The sequence below is a fragment of the Macaca fascicularis genome, chromosome 11, assembly GCF_037993035.2.
Source record: "Macaca fascicularis isolate 582-1 chromosome 11, T2T-MFA8v1.1".
Taxonomy (NCBI): Eukaryota; Metazoa; Chordata; class Mammalia; order Primates; family Cercopithecidae; genus Macaca; species Macaca fascicularis.
The window spans coordinates 69629733-69650341 of NC_088385.1; the positions used below are offsets into that span (position 1 = coordinate 69629733).

A 20609-nucleotide genomic window follows, 5' to 3' on the forward strand; every position below is an offset into this window, starting at 1 on the left:
GTCTCCTCTAGCTTATAATGACATACACAATAGATATCTTACCCTGAAGGAAGGACTCCATTGCCCTTATTAATTTTATCTTGTTAGTTTCAGTCCATTGTTCCAACCCACTGACAACTTCCTGAATTCAGATCCTTCCATCCAAAATATCAGCTCTCTGTCTATGCTATATCATGTTAAATTTGATAAGCAACCCTGACACCTTCATCCAGATCACTGAAAAAATTGCTAAATGGAATCATTACAGACCTTCCTCCAGGCCAAGCTAACCACACAAGGGGGGTGGCAACATTTCAGGCATGCGAAGGAAAGTTTGTGCAATTCAAAAAAATCATATTCAGCAGTATTCTTTTTCATGAAATGAAGAACCTATCAATTTCCTTTTTTATTTTTTATTTATATTTATATTTATTTATTTATCTGAGATGGAGTTTCACTCTTGCTGCCCACGCTTAGGTGCAATGGTGTGATCTTGGCTCACTGCAACCTCCACCTCCCGGGTTCTTGGGATTCTCCTGCCTCAGCCTCCCAAGTAGCTGAGATTATAGGCACATGCCACCACGCCCGGCTTATTTTTTGTATTTTTAGTAGAAATGGGATTTCACCATGTTAGCCAGGCTGGTATCGAACTCCTGACCTCAGGTCATATGCCCGCCTTGGCCTCCCAAAGTGCTGGGATTACAGGTGTAAGCCACCACACCCGGCAATTTCCTTTTTAATACAAACAACAGATGATATAAAGCTCGGCAGAATCTTGTCTGGTGGAGAAGCACAGAAGACAGACTCAACAGTAGAGGGTGGACAATGAGATATTAATATTTAAAGAGGAGGTGTTTAGGATTTAAAAAGCTGTCAACACTGATCCAGATAGACACTGTCCTCATGGATTTCAACTCTCCTGGAATAGCTCTTGGGCTATGAAGCAACTTAACTGAACCATTATCCACTCAGTATTTCTCCATCTTGTCCAAAAGGCTAAGAGAAGAAACAATCAGATTTCTTACAAACTCAGAATATATCTATGTATACAGTATTCGACCAACCTAGAAACCTTACCCAAAAAGAACAGATTACTAATTGAGCCTGCCTTGTTGACCTAAGCTGGCTCTCCTGCTTATATCACCTCCAGTGGACGCCGTTCCTTCAAATCCCTCTTGCTCCTAAGGCACGTGAGTGATGCTCATAGTTCCAACATCAACCCCACCCTTCTAGGCTGAGGCTCTCTCAAAGCCCTTCTGTCAGCCCCTCCATCTGCCTCATATCCCTCCTGCTTACCCACAAGCCTTTCACAACATTCTCCCACCTGCCCCAATGACTTCAGCCTAGGTTCGGATTGCTTTTCCACTCTTTCCAGGATGTCATTCTCAGCATTTTCTTAGAATTTGGTGGTGCTTTTGGATTCCTGACTTTACAACTCCTAGCCTACTTCCTGCTGACCTTTTTCTCTGTTCCCCATCATCACCCTGGTCACGTGGCCTGCAGCAAGAACACCCCGCACCTCTGAGATTCCAATTCCAATTCTGAATTATTTTCCCTCTCTCACTCCTTTGTTGAGGCTCTCAGGCCAGTTTCCCTCCTTGGTCCTGCTATTCTTACTACCTTCTGGCTAAACACGTTCCTGATCCTGTCTCCATCTGTGGCAAAGCTTTTTGATACTTTTCTTTGCTAGAACTTGTCACCTTCTCGATTTTCCAGTAACAAAACAAGGATTGAGTATTTTGCCTATTAACATTATGCCAAATACTGTCATCTTTACCTTTCAAACAAATCCAGAATCCTCAGATTTCAACACTTTCCCTGCTGTCAGAGCCCTAGCATCATATTTCTTGCTTACATTATTGGGACGGAACCATCAGGCCTCTGTGCAATGATGTAGACAAGAGGCAATGGTGCTAGGATGATGTTACCAGGCGGATGGCAGTGAGGGTGTTGAAAACTGTTCTGATTTGTCCCTTACTCCTGTTCTCAGAGCAACTGGAATAATTATTTTAGAATGTCAGGTCACATCATTACCCTACTCAAACCCATCAAAGGTTTTCCATTGCACTCTAAATAAAAGCCAAGTAACCAGATGGTCTTCTTTAACATTGTTCCTGTCCCCCAAATGTCCTAGTCCCCTTTCCTGCTTTATTTTTTTCCATAGCATCCACCACCACCAAACATTTAAAGAATTTTACTTCCTTACTATGGTTATTTCTTCTGTTGCTTCTTCATGCCCTTTAAGTTCTATGGGGATAGCTACCTGTGGCATCTCCTATACCTAGAAGAGTGCTCAACATATAATGGGTACCCAATAAATATTTGGTTAAGTGAGCAAATTAATACTACCTTCCCTATGCAGAGGCTTTATTCGTATTTTCTTGTTCCATAATATATTTGCAAAACAAAAGCAAAGAGCCTCCTTGTTCAGCTGCTTTCTAAGTCTGGCTATGCTGTTCCTACTGATGCTCACTCACAAGCACCCCCTTCCCACCTCTGCCCTAGCGGGCTAGGTGCTGTCCTTACAGGTCAGACATTCTCTATGAATATCTGAACTCAAGATCCCCATGCAGCCACACCCGATGCCCTTTTACTCTAACGAGTGGCAGTTATAGGACTTCTCCACCATTAACGTACTTTGTCTTTGTGGCAATTTTATATGTCCCTTCAGCAAAGCTTTGCTCACACTGTCCCCACAGCTGGGAGGCCTGCTGGCAAATCTCCCACATTTCTCTTTTAATCCACAAGCATCACTCTCCAGCTTAAAGTTCTCCATTGAATTCCCCTCATCTTAAAATAGAATCCAATGATGAGGCCCTCCATGATCTGGCCTTTGCACTCTGACATCTTCGATCACTCCAATGCGCTCTCGTAACACTGGCTTTCTTGTTTTTTATGACATGCCAGGGGGCCTGGTCATTCCTTCTGTCTGGGCCATTCTTCCCTTTGATCCTGCCATGCTGGCTCCTGGGTATCACTCGGAAAGGCCTCACCTGACCACTCATCTAGAAGTCCAGTGTTCTCTGCTCCTGCTCATCCTGCTTCAGTGCTTCAAGCACAATCTGAAATGCTCTTAATTTGTTTACCTTCTGTCCCCACATCCTGCACATCGGCTCCATAAAGGCACAGACTTTCTTCCTATGTACCTCTCTATCTGTGTATCTACAATTGTGCAGGCACATGGTAGACACTAGCCAAATGGATGAATGAATGAACGAGGCCTGGCATGTCTCCCTTAGCATGTCAGTTTCTCTCTAAAGATATCCCCCATTCACCCTGCCTTAATAGCTAGCTTTTCTATGGCTAAAATTCATGGCTACATTCCCATTGGTGATACCTCTGACATATGCTCACCTATTTATATTAAAATTTCAAGTTCCCTTTATTAGTATATATACAAATAGTTATAAAATCATAAAAAATAACATTTATGATTCTCTTGTCTATTCCTTTCTCAGTTCCTTAGTACCACATCAGAATGGCAGTTTTTTGGTCACAGATATTCACCAGTGTATATGGTGTTACCAAGACAATTTTCTAACTTGGTTTAAAGGCAAGTTCCTCACTTAAAGTTCTTCCTAGTATTTGCTGGATTCCTCCATTTCCAGGAAGAGCCCCTACTCTGATTGCTTAACCCACGGGCCAGGAACCTAGAGTTCACACTTGGCATCATCTACATAAATCACTTCCCACGCTCTCCTTTCTAAGTCATGACCTTGAACTACAGAGAGAGAGAGAGAGAGAGAGAGAGAGAGAGAGAGAGAGAGACCACTTGTTTCTCTAAGTCTTAATTCCCTTAGCAAGACTTCAAAGTCATTTAAGAGGAACATGATCCCCTCTGGGGGGCATAACAGGACCTTCTCCCTTCGGGGACAGTATAATCTCAATGACTCACTCGTGCAGCTCCAATGACACACACCAGCAAGTCACATTCTTCCACTAACCTCTAGACATTGCCTTGGCTGCCTCTCCTCCCCTGGGGATCTTCCTTCCTGGAGTCTCTCTTCCCTCCTGGCAGAGCCCACTGTGGTATTAAAGCACACCAGGCTTGGAGTCAGAGGTTCTGAAGTCCCATCTCAATCCTCATGTGAACTGGCTGTATGAACCTGGGAAAATCCCTCAGACCTCACTGAATCTGCCTCTTCAGCTGGATACTTCATAGGACGGTTGCAAGGATTAAGTGCAAACGTGTCTGGGAACGTCTTTTGTGAAGGATAAGGTGCTATTTAGCCATCAGTTGTGGCTATTAAGATCTTTGGAGCCTCATTCTTTCTTCAATGCAGAGGTGGAGCTAACAGGCAACTGTAAGCAGGAAGACACAGCACATTCCCATAGGAAAACCACTTCCTGCTGAGCAATCAAGCCACCTAATTCATACTTTTTCTACAGCAAGCATGAAGGAACATACCCGTGCCACTTTATCCAGAACAGTCCATTGTTCTCCTCTAACATGAGGACTCAGATACTCAGAAGGATGCCTCAGAGATAATAATCTAAAGAAGGTATAGTTGAGTTAGATTGAAATCGTCATAAAAGGAGGCTTTTTCCCCCCCGCCCCCTTAGCTGAGAGCTCAGTGCCCCTCCAGGAGGGAGGGAAAAGCCACAGGCAGCCTTGTTTTCTTCTCATTAGAAACCAAGTCCTAGCCCAGCAGAGGCACATTCCATAGGGGCTGGTTGGGTTTGAGTGGAGGCTGGAGCGCAGAAACATTTTGGGTCCCCCTTCTTGCCTTCCTATAACAAAATCTCAGCAGTTGCTTAAATCTCAGGAGGCCTGGGATGAAACACCACCCAGGCCTGGCTGGACAGGAACAGACACATGCCTGGAGCCCAAATGCGACTCCAGGCTTTTAAGAGCTTGGCATGACCCCAGTTAAGCAATTCTGGAATCCACAGAGACTCTCGCTTGACTCCCCTCTCCCCACACCCACTCTCCCGAGACCTTCCTGGAAAAAGCAATGCAGGATTGGCAACCACCTCGTGCTTCCTTTTTTCTGCCAGCCGTCTGTATTTCCAAAGGAATCAGGCCCTAAGCCTAACCACAGTGCTCAGTAAATGGAGGCTGCTTTCTGATTCTTTAAGCGACCTTACAGCAGGCAGCCAGCTCTTCCCCCCTCACTACATGAAAGAGAGAGAAAAAGAGAGAGAGAGAGAGAGTGTGTGTGTGTGTGTGTGTGTGTTTCCTTTAAGGCAACACAAGAAGAATTTGATGTTTGGTTAGATCTTACTATTATATTTTAAATGTCATCTTTTAAGAGTCTTTTTTTTCCCCTAGTTTCTAAGATTCACTTTGCCTTTGGATGGAAACTGTCTGCTGGAAAGACAGAGCTGCGCTGTGAAGGAGAGTGAAGCTAAGGCACGCTTAACAACGGCAGGCTCAAGTCAGAGTTATGAAGCAAGATCAGTCCCTGGGGTGAGTCTGAAGAGGCTGCAAAACATGCTCTATCCAGCTGGGAGTTTTGGGGCTTAGAATGTTTGGGGATGGACCCAACATCTCGCCCCAGGCTCACCACTGTATAACAGGCTTTAGGTATGCATTAATCTAGTTTTGGGGGTCATATTTTGGCTCATTGGGTTCCCGAATTTATGTGTTGGAAGGTATTTTCAGTAGGTATCTGAATGATATGATCCCTGGGAAAGTGACCCTGTAGGATGGAGGCTCTCTGAACAAATGCTACCTTGTTTTCTTTCTTTGGTTCTTGGAGTGTCCTTTAAATTAGTTGAAGCCTATAGGCCTTAAGCTGTGAAAGACTTGATAGACTTCTGCTAAGACAGTGCAAGTTAGATTCAGGCACAAATAGTACCTTTCAATTGTGAGTGTGATTAATATTTGGCGATAAACAGAAGAGGGCTGGTAGCAGCCTAGCTTGTGCATACCTGGCTCCCTGTAATGAGAGAAACCACCTACTCATCTCCTTAGCCACATGAAAGGCTGCTGGCTTTTCTTCTCCAGGAAAATGCTCCATAATGGGGCCCAAGCTCTGGTCCCCGACAATGCAAGTGCCCTGGAGGAAGTTGCCTGATTGGTAGGGTTAATCCACAGTCCCTGGGAAAATGCCTGCCTCCCCACTACTCCCCATCAGCACGCCTGAGCCAGACCCTGCCTAGAGTTCTGAGAGTGGTAACCATTCCTCTTTTCTGGCCTAAAGACTCTTCTCACCAGGACTATGGAGAATACCAAGAGGCAACGGAGATTGATCTCATTTTACTGGTCAATGTTCTTTGGGAGAGTCTATTGGGTTACAGCAGAGGTTTCACCAGTGGTAAGAAATATATCAATCCTGTTGACCCAATGTATGCACAAACAGATTGCAAAAAACAATATTTACCCTAAGTGTGTGATATACACTGATATTTTCTTTCTATCCTGTGCTATTCAATTGTTTAAAATGCTGCTCTCCATATATTAAACTGATTTCACAATCCTGTGAATGGGTTCCTACCCACAGCTCAAAGATTGGTAGAAGAACAGAACCTGCTCTAAGTAGCTTCCAAGTTAGGAGCTCAGGCTTTGACCAGATAAAAACAATGGGTTCTATTGGATTCATTTGCAAATATTTCCTGAGCACCTAGTAGGTCCCAGGCACTGGCACAAGTGCTGGGTATATGGAGTAGAATAAAGAAAACAAAGTGAAAGTCACCTTTTGATTGATAGGCAGAGTTCAGCAGCAGCAAAGGATTCACTTGGAAAAAAATTATTCAATCAGTATTTTTAAAAAAAGTAATCACGTGTATGTATAAAACAGAACTAATAATATTTCAGGATAAAACATTATGAACGACTCTTAAGGAAATTCGGGATTTGGAAATTATTTCTGATTCAGTATCCACTTGATGTGCATTTATACTTGGCCATAACAGCTTCATATTCTAATCAATAACATTTAGCTCTCTCCACGGATATGAATCAGAGACCCTTACTCCATGAACACACAAATGTGGAGTGATTTCAGCTTTCTCAGGGACCATTTATTCTGCAACAAACATGAATTTCATTGACATTCCCTTTATACTGTATGAGATCAAGTCAATATATACAAATCAGGATATGAACAAAATTGACCCCATAGCTACAAACGGTGGGGTGAAAATAGAAACAGATTATTAATTACAAAGAGGGTTTCTGCTGCACAGGCAGTTCCTCCTCTGTGTTGGCCCTTGCAGCTTTCCCTCACAAAGCTTCTCCCACTCTGGTCAGGCGGATATTTGTATCATGGAGCAGAGTCCTGCAGTGTCCCCTGGGAGAAGCCACATGCAAGGACTTTACCCTATGCTACATCATTTCAAGGCTTTCCACCCAAGCGCCTTTGAACTGATAACATTATACAGTGCAGAGCTCAAGCATCAGTGCTTTGAGTCTTCTGTTTTATCTTTAAAAACCATGAGAGTTTTGCACAAGTCTACACATGAAGTCCTTCTACCTCACTCCCAGAGTTTTCAGGTGAAATACAGGTTTATCTTGTAGCTTCCCATACTCTTCTGAAATCTTCCGCTAACCCCCACATTATTCAGGCCCCCAAGGGAAGAAGCGCAGGCCTGAGTAACAGCTGTCGATATTTACCAATGGGAGGAACACCACACTCTTAGCTCCTGCATCAAGGTGGCCCTGTTGTTTCAGAGGATGGAGAGCAAACGCAGCTGTTGTTAAATTTTCTGCTCTCACCTCACACCCAGCAGTTAACGGATTTTCACATACCCCAATGTTTATTATACAATCTTTTTGTTCCAGGCACTAAGGATTTATATTTTTTAAAACTTACATAATCCTCACTGTAACACTGTAAGGTAGATAGAAACATTATCCTCATTACACAAATAAGAAAATGGAGGCATAAGAGAGGTCGTACATCTGGGGGGAAATAGGGGTCAAGCTCACTTCAGGTCTGTCCCAACTGGGTTACACTCTTAACCATGCTTCTCTGTCCCTTTGTGAAGAGCTAGGAATCTGCATAAATACCACAAAATGACATGATATGCAAAAGAACATTTAATTACTAATTCTCTTCCTAAAATTAAATTGTAAAAAAGAATTTTAAAGCTCATCCTCACCTTCTAGGTTTTTATAATGGTAAGTCTCATAGAAGTTAAAACATATCAATACTCCTAGGGTTGAAAACTAGGGTTGTCTCTTAACAATATGGCAGATGTACAAGGTCACTATAGAATTAGATTTAACCTGAGCTTTGGCATTCAAAGTGTTCGGGTGCAATAAACTCAGACTCCAAATTTTCATACCTAGGTGCCCAGCTTTCCACAGCGTGATCCAATGGGACCCCTTCGGGATGGGGTGTGTAGCATTTACTGAGGATGAGCAGGAATGAGAAACCAATAAGTTAAATGCCCTGGGCAGCACGGTCTCCTGGCCTATCCCATGTATTTATACTATGCGTGAAGGCTGGACTATCCAGGTTATGGGCACAAAAAAGGAAAAAGAGGAGGCCTAATCTGACCCTGACCCACTGCTGTACCTGAAGGCTTTGCCATCTCTTATCAGCCACTGCCAGTCCAGTGTACTGGCACCTTATGAACAGTCACTGGCTCACTGCAGGTGGACAAAGACATTCCCAAGCAATAGCAAGGGAGTAACCGGGGCGAAGACCACCAGCAGCCCAGGAGTCCCAATATTTTTACAGCCCAGGCTGCACAGTGCTCTTTAACCAATCACTTCTGCAAACTGTTGTTCATATCCATTGTAACAAAGTCTAGGGCTGCCCAAAGCCAGTGTTTAAGGATATACAGCAATCGCCTGGGGCGCTGATTAAAAAATGCAGAATCCATAGGGATTCTAATGCAGCAGATAAGGTAGACCCTGGAATGTTTTCAGTAATTGCCCCAGATGACAAAGCTTCACTCTAGGTAAACCTTTGTCTATCAGTTTTGTATGAAACTAATCATCCATATATGGCCCTGTCCTGACACTAGACTGTAAACACCATGAGGCTTGGGACTGTTTTTTTCTTCTTTGTATCTTCAATGCCCAACTTGACACCTGGTTCACTGAATGAATAGTAGTTGAAACTGATTGTCTCACAGAGATGAAGCTCTGTGCCTTGTCCTTTAGGTACAGAGAGTGATACATAGCATCTGATCTACCCTGGAAGACTGACAAGGCTGATCCCATCTCAGCAGAATCTAAATCGAGAATATGGCAGAATATCATTGCTTTTGCCAGAACAACCAGATGAAGAACAAAAAGTGAATGTGCTCCATTCCCTCATGAGGCTTCTGAAGCTTTCCTTATGATCTGATCACAACAAAGGAGACAGGCAACTGACAAATAGCACGCTGGTCCTGAAACACTGCTGGCATCTTTGTCATCAGCCTTCCTGGCCCTTACAGAGAGATCTGCATTCAGCGCTCCAGCAAGGAACAGACACACAAAACTTCAGCCTCTCTCTTAATAAGTCCTTGATTTACTTGTCTCAAGGTAAGAGGACAGTGGTGGTAGGTTGAGATTTTTCAGAGGTTGGAGTGATGGCTTTCCAGCTCTTGTGTGTGGATTACTAGGGTAAACCCAGAAGCAAGGAGTTTTAAACCAGCACCTCAGATGATTTAGATGAAGATGCAGGTGAGCATCTTCATAGGATTATCAGCTCGAAACCAGCTGTGCCAATTTCCTGCTGGGAAACCTGGGGAGCTGGGAAAAGCAGAAAACGTATCAAGCTCTGGTAAGAGTGAACTAATTATAAGTGTTGGTTGGACGCAGGAAAATGTTTCCTTGGTGGGCTTGTGAGTACCTGGAAAATTTCACGAGTGGCAGTGTACCTACTTCTCTGGAATTTCCTGAAAAATGGGATCCTAAAAATAGGCTGAGAATTGGTCCATGCGTCCTTTTCTTTTCTTAAATCACCTTTTAAGTCACTGATAAAAATTTTATTTTTATTCATTTATTATGTATTTTGGATTCAGGAGGTACATGTGCAGGCTTGTTACACTGGTATACTGTGTAATGCTAAGGTTTGACGTACAGATGGTCCCATCACCCAAGTGTCAGCATAGTACCCGATAGGTAGTTTTTCAGCTCACACCCCCTCCCTCTTCTCCTAGGAGTCCCCTATATGTCCTTCATATACATATTGTCAGCTCTGTATTTCTGCCCTGTGTGTAATTTTCATACTTCACATTCCACCCTAAGGTGTGGAGCTCTTAAGGGTGGGAAAATTCTGTTCATTATTGGCATCCTTAGCCTGGTTCCCCATGAGCTGACTCCAATGTACTTACCTAGTTTCATAGTCTGCTTTGCTGCCCACCGCTGCTCTCCACTCTCTCGCTCTCTCCTACGTGACACTTATGTGAGCCTCCCAGGACCATGTTATCTAGCTGATATACACCAACATAACTGCACACGAAGGGCTAAAACACTGAAACACTCCATGCTAGTTGGCAAACAATGGCTGTCTCAATCTCCATGAATGCCCCATCTGCAGCTCTGGACTCTCCCCTAGAATCCCCAAGGTGTAACAGTAAATAAAGGGTTAATGCCTGGCACAGCAGGGAGGCTTCTAGGACCCTGCTGCAGCCCAGCTGGGGCCTACTCGTCCATTTTGATTGTCCAAATATTTTGAATATTATCTCTGGCTTCCAAATTCCCAAAACACACATCACATTTTCACCCCTCTGGGCTTCTGCTGGCACAGTGCCCTTTGCTCAGAATGTCCTTCTCTCCAGCTTTCTTGAAACCCTCTCATAATCCAGATCTTTGGTTCAAACAATCTTCTCCAAGAAGTCCTCCCCAATCCCAGTCTCCCCTCTCAAAACGACTACTCCCTCCACCACAGCCACAGGCATTTTCTTCAAACCTTTTTGTATAACTCTTATCTTTTGTGTTCCTGTAGTTATTTATACATACATTCTAACAGACCTACTTCTCCCCCTGCTGAAATTTGAAGAATAGGTTTCAAGGTGAAATGACATTGTTCAATAAATTTCCAGAAAGGCCGGGCGCAGTGGCTCACAACTGTAATCCCAGCACTTTGGGAGGCTGAGGCGGGCAGATCATCTGAGGTCGGGAGTTCACAACCAGCTTGACCAACATGGAGAAACCCCATCTCTACTAAAAATACAGAATTAGCCGGGCGTGGTGGCGCATGCCTGTAATCCCAGCTACTTGGGAGGCTGAGGCAAGAGAATCGCTTAAACCCAGGAAGCGGAGATTGCAGTGAGCCGGATCACGCCATTGCACTCCAGCCTGGGCAACAAGAGTGAAACTCCATCTCAAAAAAAAAAAAAAAAAAAAAAAATTCCAGAAAGTCAGTCTTTGGCCACATGGCAATTTCTTTGAAGCTAACATAGTCCTATCTGATGAGATCCTTCCGGTGCAAGGACATGCTTTAACCACAGACAGGTTTGACCCTCCCAGTTTCTTGGGTATGGTTTGGAAGGCCACAGGAGTACATTAAAAGGTCCAGCATCAGCTGGGTGCGGTGTGGCTCACACCTGTAATCCCAGCACTTTGGGAGGCCAAGGTGGTCAGATCACTTGAGCTCAGGAGTTCCAGACCAGCCAGGCCAACATGGTGAAACCCTGTCTCTACTAAAAATACAAAAATTAGCCCGGCATGTTGGTGCACGCCTATAGTCCCAGCTACTCAGGAGGCTGAGGCATCAAAATCATTTGAACCTGAGAGGTGGAGGTTGCAGTGGGCTGAGATCATACCACTGCACTCCAGCCTGGGCGACAGAGTGGAGTGAGACTGTCTCTTTAAAAAAAAAAAAAAAAAAAAAAAAAGTCCAGCATCTAGAAGCCAGAGGCAAATATAAGCAAGTCCCCAAACCAAAAAACATCCTATCAAATATAGTGCCTGGGACAGAGGGGCTGGCAACGGGCTTCCTGACTGTACTGATGGTGCCTCTTCTGACAGACAAGAGCTCTACCTTCTCTGTGCCAAACCCATCTTCATCTGCCATGCTGCAGGACAGACCTGCTAGGCAGAGGCAGCCAGCAGACCTGATCTGACTTTAGTTTCTTCTCAAAACTGCCTTCCTTTGTCTTTTTGTTTTCTAGCTTCTCACTACCTTGCAGAGGCAGCATTTCAGCAAATAATAGATTGTAAACATCCTGAGGCCAGCAGCAGCTCTTGCTGACCATTTCACTCTCCATAATAGCTAATGATTATAGTATTAGACACTCATCGTGCACTATTATATGCCAGGCTTTGTTCAATGCACTCAACCTTACTAACCCATGATATCCCAACTATTATCATGTACTGTTTTGTTTGTTTGTCTGAGATAGGATCTTGTTCTTTTGCCCAGGCTGGAGTGCAGCGGTATGATCACAGCTCCCTGCAGCCTTGACTTCCTGGGCTCAAGTGATCTGCCCACCTCAGCCCCCCAGATAGCTGGGACTATAGGTACATGCCACCACCCCCAGAAAATTTTTGTATTTTTTGTAGAGACAGGGTCTCCCCATGTTGCCCAGGCTGGTCTTGAACTCATGGCCACAAAGGATCCACCCGCTTCAGCCTCCCAAAGTGTTGGGATTACAGGCGTGAGCCACTACACCTGGCCTCAAGTACCATTGTTAGCTTCATTTTACAAATGGGGAAGCCAAGTTGAGAGTGGCAAAATGATCTGAGGTGGGGATTGGCCCAGCTAGGCAGTCTGGCTCCAGCGTCCTTGCTCTTAACTGCTACTCAACATCTACTGTGTAGTAGGTGTACAATACACGTCTGTCAAATATATGAGAAGTGTCTACAGGCCCTTCTTGGTTAAAAGGACACTACTTTAAGAGAGATTTTTATAAGCACTTGACATCCCCAAACTTCCCCAGATGACTTGTAGCTATGTTCTCATCATATACATACTGTACAACCCCAAACACCAGTCACAGGGGACGCGCGGTACACACACTCTGCTTAAACATATGTGGATAATAGAGATAAATGCTGTGAGTATTCGAAGGGTCTGAGTGGGGAAGAAAGGCTTGGAAGTAGTTTGGCCACTTTAGGACAATAAACTTTTACTCATTGAAGCAGAGAGACGTGTGTGAGTGCATTCATGCGTGCATGCGTGTGCAGGGTGAGTGATGATCAATAGGGAGCGAGCTGGTGGGGGCATCTCTTTTCTTTCTCCTCCCTGTGGTCTGACAAAGCCTGTCTGTCTTGGCTTGCAACCATTCGTAAAGACCCCATAGCTTCCACTGGCCTCCTGCGCAGGAGGGCAGGGAGCAGGGAGTCATTCATCACTGTCAGGAGATGTGCTACACGCAGCAGGGCCCGCTTTCTTCCCTGCTGCTCCTGCAGCTAGAGCTGCAAATCTTGAAAAGATGCAGAACATGCACATAGCAAATAACCATTCATCATCTCAGCTCTGGAAGCCCCGGGAGAGGCCCCTCCCCGTGTGGGGCTGACCCATTCTGACTTGGACTCCAGCCCCACTGGAATTTGGAACACAGGGACTTTTCAGGTGCCTAATCCCTGCCCCAGCCTATCCGCATCCTGGATAATCTATTGAGGTTTGGGGTTAAAATTCTCTGAAATGATCCCCCCTGCCCCTTTCTCTACAAGGTCAGATTTTCAGAGTGCTTTCAGCAATCAGACTGCTGCCAAGGTGGCCCGTAATCATTAAATTATGAAAATACAAGTTGCTGAGAGGAAATGAATACCAGGTTTCACTAGGGAAAGGCCTGCTTTCTTGTGAAGTAATTATAAAATTAAAATATCATATTTCTCTTGTGAGTATAAAAAGTCTCCTCATAAGGTAGGTCTGTGGCATGACAGCAACATCAGGATTTACACTGGGGTGGGACTGAGAGAGCCTTCTGTGCCCCCCAAATGCCAGAGACATCTGTAGGTAAATTTCCGAAGACTGGGTTAAGAGTGATTAAAAGCAGAAAGAGGGAAAAGTACCGAGTTTGAATTTTTCAATTACTCTGTAAAACTCAAGAGTCAAGCTGTTCAAAAATGCAGGGTTTCCAAGGAAGGCTAATAATGCCGAGCTAATTAGACCCACAGGCATGGCCAACATATCAATTCGGGCCCAAAAGAGGGACACTGTCCCTTTAAAAACTGCCTTGGGATCTGTGGAAAAGCTAATGAGGAGTGTCAGTTGGGGCTGCTTTATTAGGTGGTCCTCAAGAGGATAAAGCCTGGGGTTTCTGTAACAGGGCTTCTGTGCTTGATTCAATAAATCAATTTATATTAAATGCGGGTGCAGCTCTGGAGTTGGCTTCATAAAGCATTCTGCGGCGTTTCTCAATCTGCTCATCCACTTCCTTGTCAGGCTGCTTGAATGCACTGTCAGAGGGCATTGAAGACAGCAATAAAGAATAAGATAGAAGCTGTATCTATATTTGTAAAACCCAACCTGGCAGCTCCAGACCATGCGTGGAACTATCTCCAGTGAGTTTCTCTCTCCAGAAAGCATCTGGATTGTTGGTAAGAAGCCTGATGCTGTGGGGCTGCGCCTCCCCTCCCCAAGTCAAGCTCCAGGCTATAGATGGAGAATAAAGGTCGCCCCAAACACAATGGAAAAGGTTGGAAACCAAGCTGCTTTTAAATCATATTCTCAGGGCCTGAGATACTCCCCAAGAAATCAAAGGAAAAGCAAGAGGGACAACAGTGCCAACAGCTGGTCCTCATCCAGGAGACAGCTGAGAGAGCTGAAAGAAGGCTGCTGGGCTGCTTGGGGAGGGGAGGTGCACTACTGACTAGGGCCGATGAAACGGGTCTCTCTTTAGTCTGGCCAGCTTGATGCAGCTTCTTGGTGGCCCAAAAGTGACCACTGGCTATGAGGTGAGTGTTCCTAAGCACAATGACTGATGCCCCCGGGGATCAGAAAAGGGGTGTGAAGCCCACCCGTCTGCAGACTCAGAGTCCGGCAGCAGAGGCACCAGAGGCTGGTGTGGCTACACCATTCCCTGTCCACACTTATCAGTACCCAGCTTTTAAAAAACTCTTTGCTGCCAGGTTCGGTGGCTCATGCCTGTAATCTCAGCACTTTGGAAGGCTGAGGCAGGAGGACTGCTTGAACCCAGGAGTTCGAGACCAGTCTGGGTAACATGGCAAAACCCTGTCTCTATAAAATACACAAAAATTAGCAGGGTGTGGTGTCACACACCTATAGTACCAGCTACTCAAGAGGCTTGACTCAAGTTTTACAGAGTAATTGAAAAATTCAAAGTTGGTACTTTTCCCTCTTTCTCACCTGAGCCTGGGAGGTGGAGGCTGCAGTGAGCTGTGGTCATGCGATCGCCTTCCAGCCTGGGTGGCAGAGTGAGACCCTGTCTTTAAAAAAAAAAAAAAAAAAAAAAAAACCCAAAAAACTCTTTGCTGTTGGGATGTTGAGTTACAGAGAGCTCCTTGCACCACCCCATTCCCAACTACACCCACGCTCTTCTACAGTGTAGACCACAGCACCATCCCGTAGAACTTTCCGTGATGATGGAAACGTTCTATATCCGCATGGTCCAGTTCAGCAGCCACTAGCCACATGTGGTTCCTGAGCAACTGAGATTCGGCTGGGGCAACTTGGGAAATACATTTTTAATTTATGTAATTTTAACTAATTGAAATGGCCACATGTAGCTAGCGGCTACCGTGCTTGAGAGCACAGAGAACTGAAAAGGTTTTCTTTGCCTCAATAAAAGCAGAAAGTGCTGAAAGGAGAAAACGAGCTGATTCCACTCTGCTCCCAGTGGAAAATCCCCTATTTGCTCATAGTTTTAATGAAAAGAGAGGAGGGAAAATTATCGTGATGTATCATCAAGTTAGAATTATAAAAATTAGGGGCTCTAAGGGACAAAATAAAACATTGCCATCTCTGGAATCTTTCTAATGGGATCTGTCTTTTCCAGCAGCTCTAAAAGCAGAGCGAAGCCTACCCCTGCCCCCACCACACTTACAGGTTGGCAGCAATGGTCAGAGGAAGTATTTTACAAGCGGGAGACCTAGGCCAGGATTTACCCAAGGCCCCAGAAGCTTGGCAGAGCAAAGTACGCAAGGTGCCTATCACCAAAACAGGACTCTCTTTACCAAATCAAGCATGTGATCTCAAGTTACCAGTCCAGCCTGCCCCTGAAATAAGACCATCATAGCGTTAGAAAGGCTTTGCTTAAAGGAAGAATTCTGGTATACTTTGCTCATGACCAGAACCATCTGGAAGCAATCTAGCATTCACAAGATGGACTTTTCTTCTTTGGCCCTTGCTCTCTCTACAAATCCCATCAGCCCAGGAACAGCTGCCGGAGAATCTGGCCTGGCGCCATGGGTGAAGTTTCAGCCCCCTCCCACACACATGTCCTTCTGGGTCCCTGGCTTGCTTGCCACCCCATGTGGCTGGACATGGCACAAAGTACGCTGGTCCTACTTGAGAAAGCGAAATAGCTAGCGGTCACAGGAGCAGAGACTTGGTGCCACAAAGCCAGCTGTGAGAAACTGCTGTTTCAACTCGGTAACACAGACACTCGCCAGTAAATTACAGCCTGAGACATCTCAGAGGGCTGCGGGTCGGGATACGCTGCTCTCAAGGCAACACAATGCCAGCTACAGTGTGCATCCTGCAACAGCAGCTCAACACAAAGGGACGGGGAGGATGGGCCCCAGCGTGAGGATTCTGGCACCGGGACCAATGACACCATGCACAGGAGGTGAGAGCCAAGGGGGTGATAGGGAGAGCAAGGGAAGACTCCATCAGGAATGAACTCAGCGCTGGGGGCACTGCGAAGAGAGCGGCTTTGTAAATCAAACCACTGTGCAAACTATCTGAGGAGAGGGGGAAGGGGAGGTGGGGGAGCCAGGGAAGAGGCCAACTGCATTATGAAGGTCCTGGTGACAATAACCTTTTGTCCTCAAAACAATTTGGGCCTGCCAAGCTGCTCCACAGTCTCTGAGAAAGCATGAGGGTGGGAAAAAAAAGGATCCCCATAAAGAGGCAACAGACTCATTCTTAATTATGAGACAAGGCTTCCCAGAGCTGACATCCTCTCCCACACTTCCTCCTGCGGCAGACACACCACTGAGTGCCGGCGCGATGCTCCTCTAATTTGAGCAGGCAAGTTTTCTAAGAACTGGTTCTTTTGGGATCTTCCCCCAGAACCCCCACCCCCAAATGACACAGGCTCTTAGTGAGAAGTGTGAAGCATCAGTTTAATTTGACCAATGCTCTACAGGGTCAGACTGGGGACTAGAAAACTGACGGCCTCAGCAGCTCCTAATATGCTTCATTCCATCCTCTTGACCCTATAGGATCGTCAAGACACCGGTCCTGGTCCTGGTGGATAGACAGCCCTTGCTTAAATGTACACCGAAGCTCGAAACGGAATTATCATGTCTAATTATCCTGAAGAAAAGCTGACTGGCACCTTGTGTAAGAACCCCAACAAAGAGTCAGAAACCTGGATTCTAGTCCTTATTCTGACACGTTTGCGTCAGGGGAGGCTGCGCAAACCGCCTAATACCTCTAGGCCTCAATGTGCTCACCTGCAAAATGGGAGTCAGGGGCAGTCATTCCACATCTGGCAGTTCAGCACCTTAGTAAGCACCACACACTCTGAAGTTACACTGCCTGGATCCATATCCCACATTCTCCTTTTATGAGTTCTATAACCTTGAGCAACTTAGCTCTGTGCCTCGTTTCCTCATCTGTAAAATGTACCTAGTTCCTAGGACTGTTTTAAGAGTTAGGTATGAGGAATCAGGTAAAGCTCTCATCATAGTGTCTGGCCCTTAGCTCTTCCAGTAATTGTCAGCCCCATTATCATGATGATTAGTGGGGGATGAAGAAGAAAAAAAATTCCACAACTAGGCATTTACTACAAGGATTAAACAGCTTTGCAGTAGTAATCCTTTATTACAAGGATTCTCACAGCTTTTACCTGTGAGAAGGTTTCAGAAAAATGGGTTCCAGGCCCAAGTAATCCTTCCACCTCAGCCTCCCAAGGAGCTGAGACCATAGGCATGTGCCACCATGCCTGGCTAATTTAAAAAATTTGTTATAGAGATGGGGTCTCCTTATGTTGCCCAGGCTGGTCTTGAACTCCCAGGCTCAAGTGATCCTCCCATCTCGGCCTCTCAAAGTGCCAGGATTATAGGCATCTGCCACCATGCCCAGCCTCCCATCTTTAAGTCCTAAAAAATAACTGCTAGATCTAAGGCTTTCTGTTAGAGGGTAAAAACATTTTAAAAAGGAATTCATTAAAGTTGGGTGGGGGTGCTTTATGTAGGCAGTAGTCTAAATTGAATGGATGATTGATTTATTGATTCATTTACTTATTTAGAGATGCGGTTTTGCTCTGTTGCCCAGACTGGAGTGCAGTGGCGTGATTCTGACTCACTGCATCCTCAAATTCCTGGACTCAACTGATCCTACCACCTATGCCTCCCCAAATGCTGGGATTATAGGTGTGAGCCACTGTGCTTGGCCTAAACTGGTTTTCAATTTCTTAGGTTCTTCTAACAAAAATGTAAAGGGCTTTTCTTCACCTTAAGTCCTATTTTCAAATCAAAAGTCAGAACAGGTAGGAAATGCACAAAGATGCACATAAATCTGCTTGTAGCCAAGGTTGCGAGCCAACAGCCGTGTGGGGAATTAGGCTGAAAACAAATCAGCAAATCACGTCTGACTAAAGCCATTCTCAGTTGTGGCTCCTTCATTATTCAGTACCTTCTGTGAAGTTCCATACAATTAAAAACAGCCCATTTGTGGACTGTTTATCTGCTTAGGACCATGCTAATGCAGAGAGAGAGAGAGAGAGAGAGAGAGAGAGAGAGAGAGAGAGAGAGAGAGAGAGAGAGAGAAAATGAGAAAGAGAACAAGAGGAAGTGTGCACGCAAGACTGAAAGAAAGTAACTGTGTGCATATAAAGTTGGATATAGTCTAGTCCCTGAACTTAGCTACATTTTTTTAAAAAAAATTATAAAACCGGGACAATCTTTAGACATTTGCTAAATATTAAAATGTACAAGCCACTAAAACCAAACCAAACCAAAACAAGACAAACAAACAAACAAAAAACAGAGCTTCCAGGGTTTGGAGAAAGAAACGTAAAAAAACTAACCCCATCACACATTCTACTTAAAAAGAGACATTTGAGTGGAACCTTTACAGCCTTTGAAAGCATCTTGCCCATTAAAGTGAGGATGCCTATTATCTCATTAGGAGTGCTTTTCAAAGTTAGTAACAATGAGCTGTTCTTCTCCCCCTTTGAATCAATACTAAGCATCTGCAACAAAGATACTTTTCCTTATTACAAAATCCTAGGCAGATATTTACCATTTGTTTTGACTACTTTAGATCTAATTTGCCTTTCTGGCATAGAAAGAACATAGGTACAGCCTTGCCTCAAGCTCAATCTGTTTTAAATGTGCACAACGACTGTCTGCAACATTGACCTCCCCACTTGTGTCAATTATACTTCTTTTCTTCCTTTCAGCCAATACGTAATTGCTGCCTGTCTACTATGTGTCAGGCACAGGACTAGGCACTGGTGTCCCCCTCAAGGAGACTACAGACTTGTTGAAGAGACACATTTAAATAGGCAACTGGTGTTGTCAAAGACTTACCTTTATCCCCTGGCCTAAATGATTTAGTTTCTTTTTTTTTTTTTTTTTTGAGACGGAGTCTCGCTCTGTCGCCCAGGCTAGAGTGCAGTGGCCAGATCTCAGCTCACTGCAAGCTCCGCCTCCTGGGTTCCCGCCATTCTCCTGCCTCAGCCTCCCGAGTAGCTGGGACCACAGGCGCCGCCACCTCGCCCGGCTAATTTTTTGTGTTTTTAGTAGAGACGGGGTTTCGCCGTGTTAGCCAGGATGGTCTCGATCTCCTGACCTTGTGATCCGCCCGTCTCGGCCTCCCAAAGTGCTGGGATTACAGGCTTGAGCCACCGCGCCCGGCCTAAATCATTTAGTTTCTTATTCATTTTCGTTCCTTCTGTGTTTTCTGCTTCTATCCCTCTATTTAGTCCTTGAGACCTCACATAAATGTTGCTATGATAGTTTTTCTCTGGGTACCTGAATCTGCTTTCTCTCCTAGTCAATTTCATTCCAACTTCTCTTAGAATGGCCTTCCATAAACATTGCTTTCATTTAATTCTCTTTCTTAGGAATATATAAGAGCACCCCATAGCTTCCCAGTAAATCTAAATTTGTCTGGCATCCCATTTTCCCTATCATGTTCCCTCAGTACCAGCCCCGTCTGTCTCTCACAGTCTCTCCTCTTCTATTTGGTCATATTCCTCGATATCTTTTAGATCTACTCTTTTCATGTGTTTACAACCATGTGGGTTCCTAACCTTCCATCTTTCCAAATTCTACAATTCCCAGACTAAACCCCATGATGCTTTGCTGAATTACACTAGCTCTCACCTTAAACTTTTCCTGTACAAGTGCTGATTTTGCTAACTAAATAAAAATGGATTTACAAGAAAACCTAGTCAGGGTTGGTATGATGACCCTGGGGCATCAAAACCCCAGAACTCAGAGCTGCAAAGGTGAACCCTTTCTGATAAATCCATTCATATTTTAGAGCAGGGGTAAATTCTTAGGCTTGAGAACCAGTCTCTGATGCAACTACTTAACTGCCCTGTTGCAGTGTGAATGAAGGCAGTCACAGATCAAACAAACAAATGGGAATAGCTATATTTAAAAAAATTATTTATAGAAGTAGGTGGGGTAGGCAGAATCTGACTCTTAGGTCATA

At 44.9% G+C, this 20609-nt stretch overlaps 1 protein-coding gene and 1 long non-coding RNA gene across 3 annotated transcripts in view; one reads left to right on the forward strand and one right to left on the reverse strand.

Moving 5' to 3' along the window:
- The window catches only part of PPM1H (protein phosphatase, Mg2+/Mn2+ dependent 1H), a 289566-nt gene that overhangs the window by 54753 nt on the left and 214204 nt on the right, over positions 1 to 20609 (reverse strand). The window lies entirely within an intron of this gene.
- On the forward strand, positions 5143 to 18660 carry LOC141408071 (uncharacterized). The gene is made up of 3 exons (XR_012420432.1): positions 5143 to 5389; positions 9038 to 16563; positions 17162 to 18660. It is a non-coding gene; the product is annotated as an uncharacterized lncRNA (long non-coding RNA).